Raw genomic sequence first — 11,154 nt, forward strand, 5'->3', positions numbered from 1 at the left:
CATACATTTTAAGTATTTCAAGTCTTTTTACCTTCTGTTCTTTTCCTACAGTCACATATTGAAATAATTTTATCTGTTCACACTTTAGTAACTCTTAAAAAACAACATCATAAGATATATTTTACGGTTATTGTTTGAAAATTTGAAAATGAAAGTTTATGATATTGTCACATTCTAATATGTGATCTACACTGTGATGGAAATACATATTTTCTCCTAAAGCACCTCAATACTTTTCTTATCTGAAAGTTAACAAAAATAGAACTTACCTTTTCTTCTAGGCAAACATTACCAGTGTTGTATCTTCCTAGAAGCAAAGGCATTACCAATGGTACTGATTCAGAGATGTCTAAATTCTCAATCTATCTATTTTTATTCAAAGTCAACAAGCTTTATTTATTTTTGATAAATAAATTTTCAAGTGTGTAACTAATGAAAACTTTAGGTTGATGTTATCACATTAATCAAGACATTGTCACACTCACCAAAGTCTTGTATTAATATATTCCAGGTTATGCAAACAAAACCACTCTGAAATGAGTCTCAACAAATTTGTAAGGAAATAAACAGTAAAATCAAAGCCTTATGAACTACTTTTTGATAATGTGTTGTTTCAGACTTAATGAAACACTTTCTAGGCAGACCAAAATATAGCAATTACAATGATGGGAAAACACAGTTTGAGAATTGCATTCATAATATCATTATTTACTATTGTCTTTTTGTCGCTGGGCTGAACACTAAAAGAATATTCTCATTAACATGTGTTGTCATTTACTGTACTCATTGAAAGTCTGTAACATTTATTATATACAGAATTTATCTTGAATGATATTTCTTTTGCCTCTTTGCATTAGCAACTCAATTGGTCATGAGGAGAAAATACTATCTTAATATGCTTACAATTTTTTTCTTAATATCAACTCATACTTTAATTAGAGATAGGGTTAGGGTTAAGGTTAGGGTTAGGGTTAGGGTTTCAGGCAGAAGAGCCTGGCAATCACAACTATATAAAATTCCATTGATGTTAAATTGATTTCTTCTCTCCATATTTTATTAGGAAACTAATATTAACTTTTGTGAGAATCTTGGTGATTTTTGTAAAATTTTCCTGTTTCAAGTTGATCAGTAAAAGATAAATCAGCCAACTATACTTATAGTTTATGAAATAATGTTAACTGGAGACTTTGTTAAAACATTGTATCAAATTGAGTTGGCTTTTTAACTCTTCTGCTTAATTGCTTTGCCCAGTAGGTCAGAGGAATACAAACTACTCAGGTTGTAGTTGTCATTAGTATCAACATGTAATATGAATAAAGCCCAAACTTCCAACTGCTTTGTGAAAATGTGAAGCTGCGTCTTTTTAACTAAGTTAAATCATCATATGTCATCTCATGAATATGTATCAAAATTATCCCACGTTTTGCTATCAAGTTTAAGACCTACATTAAATGCAGCACACTTAGATACAGATATGCTTTTGTGATTTAAGGGTAGAAATTGACTCTGCTAACCTTATCCTATTTTAAAATCAAAGCATGTATTGCAACTTAAATCATCAGCAACTAACATTTAAAGGCTTAAAAAACATTCTTTGAAGAGAGAATGAACTGCAATGAAAAAAACCTGAGTAACTGAATCTGAATTGACTGGTTCCATTGGTTAGGAGGAAAAAGGTTACTATGAAAATTCAATTTAAAATTGTCTAGTTAAATGTAATGTAAGAATGTCTATTAAAGACCCTATTTTCAGAGGTTATTGCAGCTTTGAAAGAAATTCTTTGGGGTAAAACTTGATCGATTTTGATGAATTTGTAATATACCATTTTTTAAATTTAACAAAATATTATATTAATGTTAGTAATTTCAGTTTAAAAAAATCAAACATTAAATAACTGGTTTAAATAATTTCCATATGCCCTTTCTGTCCTTTGTTCTAATTTTTCTCCAACAAATGAAACTCATTCAGTCCTATCCAACTCTTTTCAAACCCCATAGACTGTACAGTGTGTGGAATTCTCCAGACCAGAATACTGGAGTGGATAGCCTTTCCCTTATCTGGGGGATCTTCCCTGCCCAGGGATAGAACCCAGGTCTCCCAGATTGCAGGTGGATTCTTTACCAGCTGAACCACAAGGGAGACCGTAGAATACTGGGATGGGTCACCCATCCCTTCTCCAGCGGATCTTCCCTACCCGACCCAGGAGTCGAACTGGGGTCTCCCACATTGCAGGCAGATTCTTTACCAAATGAGCTATCAGGGAAGATAACAAATAACCAAGCAATATTGCAAGACTGAATTGCCAACCAGTGTTGTGATAAAGAAAGAAACCCTTGGAATTGAAAGTAAAACATATTCAGTTTCTCCTGAAACAGGTGATACTTATGAGCTATCAGATGCGAAAAGAAAAAGGCAATGAATTATGATGTAAAATTAACCTAATTCCATGTGAAATTTAAGATTATTTTCTCACTTTTCTGAGAAAATATTTTCTCAGAGTCAGTATTTTGAGGTTAATAATTTTAAAATTCCCAAGAATACCATAGAAATTAATTTTTTTCCTCCTAAAATTCTCTTCTGAAAAAAATGACTCATGTATAATGATACTTATACCCTGACAGGCCCAGTTTAACTTTAAAAGGAACTGATTATTCAGTGGATATAGTAGGTTCTATTTAATATACCAATTCTTCAATTATAAAAAGAAACTTAAGCTAGGTCTTGTATCTTGTCTTCTCAACTGTCTGGAGTTTAGAAATTTTTACTCATGGATATGTGATTTTTTTCTTACAGTCTCTATTATTTCCATTTATCAATAACTGGATTGTAGCGGTGGTTTTGCTTCTAAAATGTCATGAAAATAAAATTTATTTAACTGGAGAATACCAGGAGATACATTATATACAAAATCAACTACATGTAATCATAATCATAATTGGTCTTTCATTTATTACTATATTCAGAGCATAATAAAATGGCATGCTGGAGTCACTCAATATAGCACAGCTTTCACTATAATCAGCATGATGTTTTATGTCAAACTTCATTAAGGCACATAAAGAATACTTTAAGCTTCTTAAAAGGTATAATTTATTTTGTCATATGTTTCCATCATTTTCCGGGACAAATTAATGATAAACTATTATCCATAATAATAACTTGCAAACATTTTTACTTATTCCATTAGACTTTTTCCAGAATTCTGCAGTTAAGAAAAAATTATGTAGGGCTTCAAATTTTTACAGCAACAATGTAAACATATGTAAAACTGTATGATGATAGCTAGCAGAATCCTTATTTCTGCATTTAATGCCTTTAGAATTATCTAAAATTTAGCTTGATACATTTATTCAAATTTTACAGAGCTGACTCAATGACACCATTTTACATTATTATCCAAGTTAACCTTCCTTTTAGAATCTAATGCTTCATTGTTGAAGGATGAATATTTGGGTATAATATTCATCACATTTTCCCAAATTTGGGTGGGGTTTATTGTATCTAACTATCTCTGCCTATCATCTTTTTTTTTTTTTTTATCATTTTAGCCATCTATGTTTCTTTCAAGTAAAAATCAGATTTCTTGTTGCTGTTTAGTCACTAAGTCATGTTTTACTCTTTTGCAACTCCGCGGACTGTAGCCTGCCAGGCTCTTCTGTCCATGGGATTTCCAGGCAAGAATACTGGAATGGGTTGACATTTCCCTCTCTGGGGGATCTTCCTGACCCAGGGATCAAACCCACAGCTCCTGCTTTGGCAAGCGGATTCTTTACCACTGAGTCACCAGGAAAGCCAATTAGGTCACAATAAATTGCTAATGAGTATATGGTTATATTCAATAAAATATTCCATTTAATAAATCAGTTTGATCCATATCATCTGTCAATTTCTAAAAATTTACAAAGATTTTGAAATGAATAAATAAATTCTGCTTAAAATTGGAAATATTAAAGAATCATCTTTATTCTATAAGATATCTTAGTAATGAGAATTTTCATGCATACTTAGATGTGTCCTACACTTTGCTATCCCATGGGCTGTAGCCTGCCAGGATCTTCTCTCCATGGGATTTCCCAGGCAACACTACCGGAGTGAGCTGCCATTTCCTCCTCCAGAGGGTCTTCCCAGGGACTGAAGTCACATCTCTTGTGGCTTCTGCATTGGCAAGCAGATTCTTTGTCACTGAGCTACCCGGGAAGTCCACTGATGAGTAGAAATAAATATTTGTAGTGAATTCCATTTGACAGACTTAATTTTCTGTTATTACATTGATATGGCTTTCCTCATGGCTCAACTGTTAAAGAATCCTCCTGCAATGTAGGAGACCTAGGTTTGATCCTGAGTTGGGAAGATCCTCTGTAGAAGGGAAAAGCTACCCAATCCAGTATTCTGGCCTGGAGAATTTAATGGACTGTATAGTCCATGGGGTCACAAAGAGTCCAACACAACTGAACAACGTTCACTTTCACATTGATAAGATGAACACTTCTGTAAAGATTAATGTATAGTACAATTAACAGTGCCTATAGAATGTAACAGAGAAGGCAATGGCAACTCACTCCAGTACTCTTGCCTGGAAAATCTCATGGACAGAGGAGCCTGGTAGGCTTCAGTCCATGGGGTTGCTAAGAGTTGGACACAACTGAATGACTTCACTTTCACTTTTCACTTTCATACATTGGAGAAGGAAATGGCAACCCACTCCAGTGTTCTTGCCTGGAAAATCCCAGGGATGGTAGAGCCTGGTGGGCTGCCATCTATGGGGTCACACAGAGTCAGACACGACTGAAGCCACTTAGCCACCACAGCAGCAGCAGCATAGAATGTAAAACTATGTTTCTTTAATAGAGCTAGCAAGACTAATAAACAAATGATATAATTTAACACTCCATTATGGACTAAATTTTGTGTCCTCCAGAAATTCAAATGATGAAGCCCTAATCCTTCATAAAAGATAAACTGAGGCTCATTAATATTGAGTATATTTGAACAAAAATCAATTCATATTTTGTAGCATCCAATTTGGCTTATGGAAGGAGTTCCCAGAAGCTGACCAAAATGGAAGATTTTTATAACCAGAAAGGAACAGGAACAAGGAAGTTACACTAGGCCAAAAAATTTGGGTTGGTTATTGCAAGGTTAATTTCCTTTAGGGAATGGCAGAGGTCATCAGGCAGCTTACCAAAGTAGTGCTGATTAGGTAATTCCTGATTAGCTGGTTTAACATTCCATTTCTGGGAGAAGCAATACTGTAATTAAGTCTCAATTTGGTGTTGTGGAGCTTAGCATTAGTGACTCCATTTGGGGCCTTTGGGAGGCAATTAAGTTTAGATGAGATCATGAACATGGAGCCCCCAGAATGAAATTAGTGTCCTTATAAGAAAAGGAGGAGAAACCAGAGATTTCTCTCTCTGTTATCTGAGGACACAGAAAAACAGCAGCTATCTGCAAGCCAGGAGGAAAGCTATCACCAGAACATAACTTGCTAGTGCTCTGATCTCAGACTTCTATTCTCTAAAAGCATGAAATAGGTTTCTGTTGTTTAAAGTCACTCAGTCTGTCATTTCGTTATAACTGCCCAAGCAGACAAAGGCAATCTCCAAGAGTAAGTTTGTTTTTCCTTGAAGTGGATATAATATCTGTATCCCTGTCTAACTTCCAGGATTGTGTTGCAAATATCAAATTAATAAATGTTTGAAATTAAGCAGTTATGTATACTTTCTAGTTGAGAACCTTAATGTCATTCAAACATTGATGAATGCACTGAGACAGAAAATGCATCTAAATAAAGTGCAAGTTGCTCAGTCGTGTCCGACTCTTTGCAACCCCACGGACTATACAGTCCATGAAATTCTCCAGGCCAGAATACTGCAGTGAGCAGCCATTCCCTTTTCCAGGAGATCTTCCCAACCCAGGGTTCAAAACCAGGTCTCCTGCATCGCAGGCAGAGTTTTTACCAGCTGAGACACAAGGAAAGCCCATTTAAATAAAAGCTAAATATAAAAAGTTGACATATCTTTTTATAAACTTATTTTTGTCATGGTATCTTGTCATTTATGTCATTTTATATTGTTCTCTATCCTCAACTTTACCAGTTATTTTTAACTTCTGCCACCTCCAAAGTATGCCAGTAACTTATTTCATTATTTTTTCCTGGTAACCCTTGCCCTTATCATTTCAATTTCAACCAGACAGAACTAGTTATTTTTTTGTTAAATGTTTCTCAAAGGAATTGTATTGCTAGCTGTTTCACAGAAACATTCATGGTTTGAGACCCATGGAGGTGTATTAGATGAATGCCAATTGATCTAATTTTCATCATTGCTTCATTTACTGGAAGGGAAGTATAAGTATTTGATCATTAAAAATAAAATGTAGTATATTTTTAAAACATTTAAAGGTAATTACTATTCAAATATGAATGAAAGTGAGAATAAATTACTGTGCAAAAAATGGGAAATGACCATCTAAAATTGATTAATGAAGAATGATCCAGGAAATAAATAAAATAAAATGATAGAAAAACATAGCATATGCAAATTAAAAATAAAGTCTCAGAAGTGTTTGGATATCTTCAATTTGCTCCTCTATATCCATTCTCTAATTTTCCTGGTCTTTACCATATTTCTGAGCAAAAGGAACCTGACCTGTATCCCAAGCTCACTTGCAATCTGACTTCCAAATGTGTAGACTAGTGGGGACCATTGGAGGAGACACCTTTGTAAGAAAGAGACACCTTTGTAGGAAGGAGAAGAAGGAGAAGGACTGGGGTTGTTATAATTATTACCCTGGCTAAACTCTTGCAGTAGTGCCATCAGGAGTTTCTTTCCTCTCAGGTTCCCTCACCCTCTCAAATATTTTGTTCAGCTGAGCATTCCACAACTGTTGGTTCCAGGAAAATACAGTTTTACTTGCCTTTTCCTCATATCCTACCCATGTCTTTGAAATTGGCATTATTACAGTTATCCAGCTTTCCTCAAGTATTCAATCTGTGGTTGCTGTCTCATTCATGGGGGAAACCCATTTAATACAGCAGGTGAATAATCAGAGCCCTATTAAGGAAGCAAAGTCACAAGTCAAATGCAACCTTATTTGTTAAGTGAAGAAATGCAATGTATTAATTCTGTATCACTGGAAATAAAATAATAATGAAAAGTTGAATATAAATAGGTGAATAATATATGTCAGGAAAATAATGACCAGAAAAGAAAATATTAAAAAAAATTAAAATAAGCAAAATGAATATCAGGGTCAAAACTTTTCTATATACCTGAGAAAATATAATAGATAACATTAGATAATTGGGTGTCATAATTAACTGCTTTATGATTAAGTCTATGTAGGGTTGCTAGATATAACAAATACAAATGCATTCACTCAATTAAATTTGAATCACTGGTAAACAACTAATACATTTTAATAAAATGTGTCCCATATAATTTTCACTGTTTAAAATTCAAATTTACCTGGTATCTTAGTTTATTCAGATTGCTATAGCAAAATACCATAGACTGAGTGAGGGTCCATGGTCAGTCAGAGTAAAACAGGAAAATCCAGAAAGACCACACATTTTGGTTGATACCTGTCCTGAAAGCAGACAAAGAAAGGTGAGGAAAGGTGGGAATCTCCTACATCTGGAGGTAATCTGTTGCTCATTATACTCTCATTACAATAAAATTAGCCTTGCAGATAAGAAGTACCCATCATGCAACAATGCCATGACACTTCTGATCTAAGGTAAATAAGAACAAAAATCCCTCCTCTCTTCCAGGAGATGGAGCTGGGATGAAAATCAGGGAATATTACCCCCAAACCTCTCCTTCCCGTGTGAATATTCCACTCATTCATTTGTATACCCCTCACAATCAGTTTGCCAAAGAAACCCAGGGCAGCAACTCCTCACCTGCCTGCCTATTAAGTGGTTTATTCTCAGTTCTTACTATATATTTGCCTTTCCTAGAGGGATTTCTCCTTTCTTACAGAGTCTTCTTTTCCACTTAGAGAAGGTCCTTTAATGTTTCTTTTTGGGTAGGTTTAGTGTTGATGGAAAACTTTTAGGTTTTTGGCTGTTTGACAATTTCTTTGTCTCTCTATTCTAAACGATAATCATGCTGGGTAGAGTATCCTAGGTTGCAGGTTCTTCCCTTTCAGCACCTTGAATGCCTCACACCACTCCCTTCTAGCCTGCGAAGTGCATTCAGCAAAATCACCTGATAGCCTCTGGGGAATCCATTGTCCATGACTCTGTTTTTCTCTTGCTGCCTTTATAGTTCTCTCTTTATCTTTACCTTTTCCAGTTTTACTTACATGTGCCTTTGTTTAGGTCTGTTTGTGTTGAAGTGTTTATTGTAAGGCACCAGACAAGGATGTCTGACCATCTAATTCTCAAAAAAGCCTGAACTTCCTGATTGTATTCACAGACAAATTTTGAAAGGCATAATGGGAGCAGAGGGAGGTGCAGTTCCAGGATGTGTGGTCAGCTCATACACAATCCTCTGATTGGTTGATGGTGAAGTAACATGCCCATCCCTGGATCCAGAGGATCCCCTGGAGAAGGGCATGGTGACCCACTTCTATATTCTTGCCTGGAGAATCCTCATGGACAGAGGAGCCTGGAGGGCTACAGTCCATAGGGTCTTACAGAGTTGGACATGACTGAAGTAACTTAGCACAGATGCAGGACACATCAAAAGGATTAACATTATCAATTCTCAGGCTGCAGTAGGTCTAGGGATTAAGTGCTCATGGCCATCAATTAGTTAACCTTTTACATTTGGTGGGAGTTTTAGTGTCTGCAAAACGACTCAAGAAATGTGCATCAGATGCTATTATCTAAGTTCAGTTCAGTTCAGTCTCTCAGTCTTGTCTCTTTGCGACCCTGTGGACTGCATGCCAGGCTTCCCTGTCCATCACAAACTCCTGAAACTTACTCAAACTCATGTCCATTGAGTCAGTGATGCCATGCAATTGTCAGGGGAGTTTGTAATTTCCTTGGTCTGTCTTGCTGCATCAAAAATTTGAAGGGACAGATGGACCAGTGTTACAGCTCAGTTTTATTTGGCAAGCAAAGGAAAATAACATCCCTTAAGCATGAGGTTGAGCCAACCCAAAAAAAAACACGAAGGGAAGAGAGGAACTTGGTTCACTTTGGCTCCTCTTTTTATGTGTTTTTTTCTCCTCCCTCTGAGCCTGGCCTATGTAAATTGGGCTAGCAGGAGGGCTGTTTGTTTTACCTGAGGTTCTCATTCCAGTCCTCGGATCTTCCTTTCTTTTATTTTTGTGGGCTTTTCCCTTCTTTGACTTTTAGCCACTGCCATTCTGGACTCCTTTTTCCTATTCTAACTACCTAACATTGCCCCCTAAAGAGATGGGAGGCCCAATTCTTTGGGAATAGGGATATTGAGGTCTCTCTGGCTACTTCCTTCTGTACTGGGATGGTGAGGGGCATTGGACCTCCCCCTCTGACTTGTCTCGAGCCTGAGAATCTTTATAGTGGTGCCCATCTAAAGGTGAGTGATATTTTCCATGGTTGGATGTAGTTTTACATATCCTTGTTGAACTGGCACTGCATGTTGTAGCTTGTTGACCTGGGCAGAGACGAAATGGGTTAGACAATTGAAAATACATGAAGCAATCATAAGCAGCATCTATATGATGATAACAAGGATTAGTAGGGACATTATCCAACTCCAAATTCTCCATCACCAAGAGAAGGATTCCCCCAAAGAGAGATTGTAGTCACCCCTGAGAACTCTCCAGCTCTTTCTTTGAGATTCTCTAGGATCTGAATATTTTTCGTGAAGACTGTGAGACTTTCTTTAACTTAGCTGGAGGTATTTGCCCAGAAACAACATGTCTCATTCAAGATGGCTCAGGTCCCTCTTTATTCAGGGATCAGGAGATCTATCTCCTGTCTATTTTGGAGTACAACACTTTCCAAACTGTGTTGGCTTGGCTCTTTTTCAGCTATCCTGAGAAATCTTGTCCCCAGAAACTTGATGTTGGGTGTGATCATTAGAATGGCCCTCATTTGTATTCCTGAATAGGTATCTGAGATTCTTAAGGGGCTCACAGGTGTATTGAGTATCTTCTTCTGTTTTCTTCCATGGCTTGATTTGTGAGCAGTGAATCCAGGAGTCTTGTCCTGGTACCTTGACTGCTGTGGGAGAAGAAAGTATTACAGGGTAGGGGCCCTTCCATGTGGGATGTAGTTGAGCCTTTGGGGACCCATCTTTCCAGACTTTAATTAGGACATGAGTCTCTGGAGCATATAGTGTTAGCTCTTTAGAATCTTTTGGGTCCTGGTTGACACCCCACAAGTCTATATCCTGTTGGAATTACCCAATGGCCATGGTATAAGATGGGAGGGTCTGAGCCTCTGAATCTAGAAGAGGTCATTGACAACAAAAAAGGTCTCCCATATAGCATCTCATAAGGACTAAGACCAACCTTTTCCTTAGGGGCAATATAGGTGTGGAGGAAAGCTATTGGTAAAGCCTCCTTCCATCCTAGAGAGGTTTCCTGGGTTATCTTTTTTATTAGTGATTGTAAGAATTGGTTGGCTCTTTCTACTCTTCCTGAAGACTGAGGCCCTCAGGAACAATGGAGATAATAAGTAATGCCCAATGCTTTAGAGACCCTCTTTGCCAACAAAGGTCTATCTAGTCAAGGCTATGGTTTTTCCAGTAGTCATGTAAGGATGTGAGTTGGACTGTGAAGAAAGCTGAGTTCTAAAGAATTGACGCTTTTGAACTGTGTTGTTGAAGAAGACTCTTGAGAGTCCCTTGGATTGCAAGGAGATCCAAAGAGTCCATCCTAAAGGAAATCAGTCCTAAATGTTCATTGGAAGAAATGATGTTGAAGCTGAAACTCCGATACTTTGGTCACCTGATGAGAAGAGCTGACTCGTTTGAAAAGACCTGGATGCTGGGAAAGATTGAAGGCGAGAGGAGAAGGAGATGACAGAGGTTGAGATGGTTGGATGGCATCAATGACTCAATGGACATAAGTTTGAGTAAACTCCAGGAGTTTGGTGATGGACATGGAGGCCTGGTGTGCTGCTGTCCATGGGGTTGCAAAGAGTCGGACATAAATGAGCAACTGAACTGAACTGAACTGGGTGACATTAGAAGCAAATGATATCCCATTCTCACT

This window comes from Ovis canadensis, chromosome 10, assembly GCF_042477335.2.
Source record: "Ovis canadensis isolate MfBH-ARS-UI-01 breed Bighorn chromosome 10, ARS-UI_OviCan_v2, whole genome shotgun sequence".
NCBI lineage: Eukaryota > Metazoa > Chordata > Mammalia > Artiodactyla > Bovidae > Ovis > Ovis canadensis.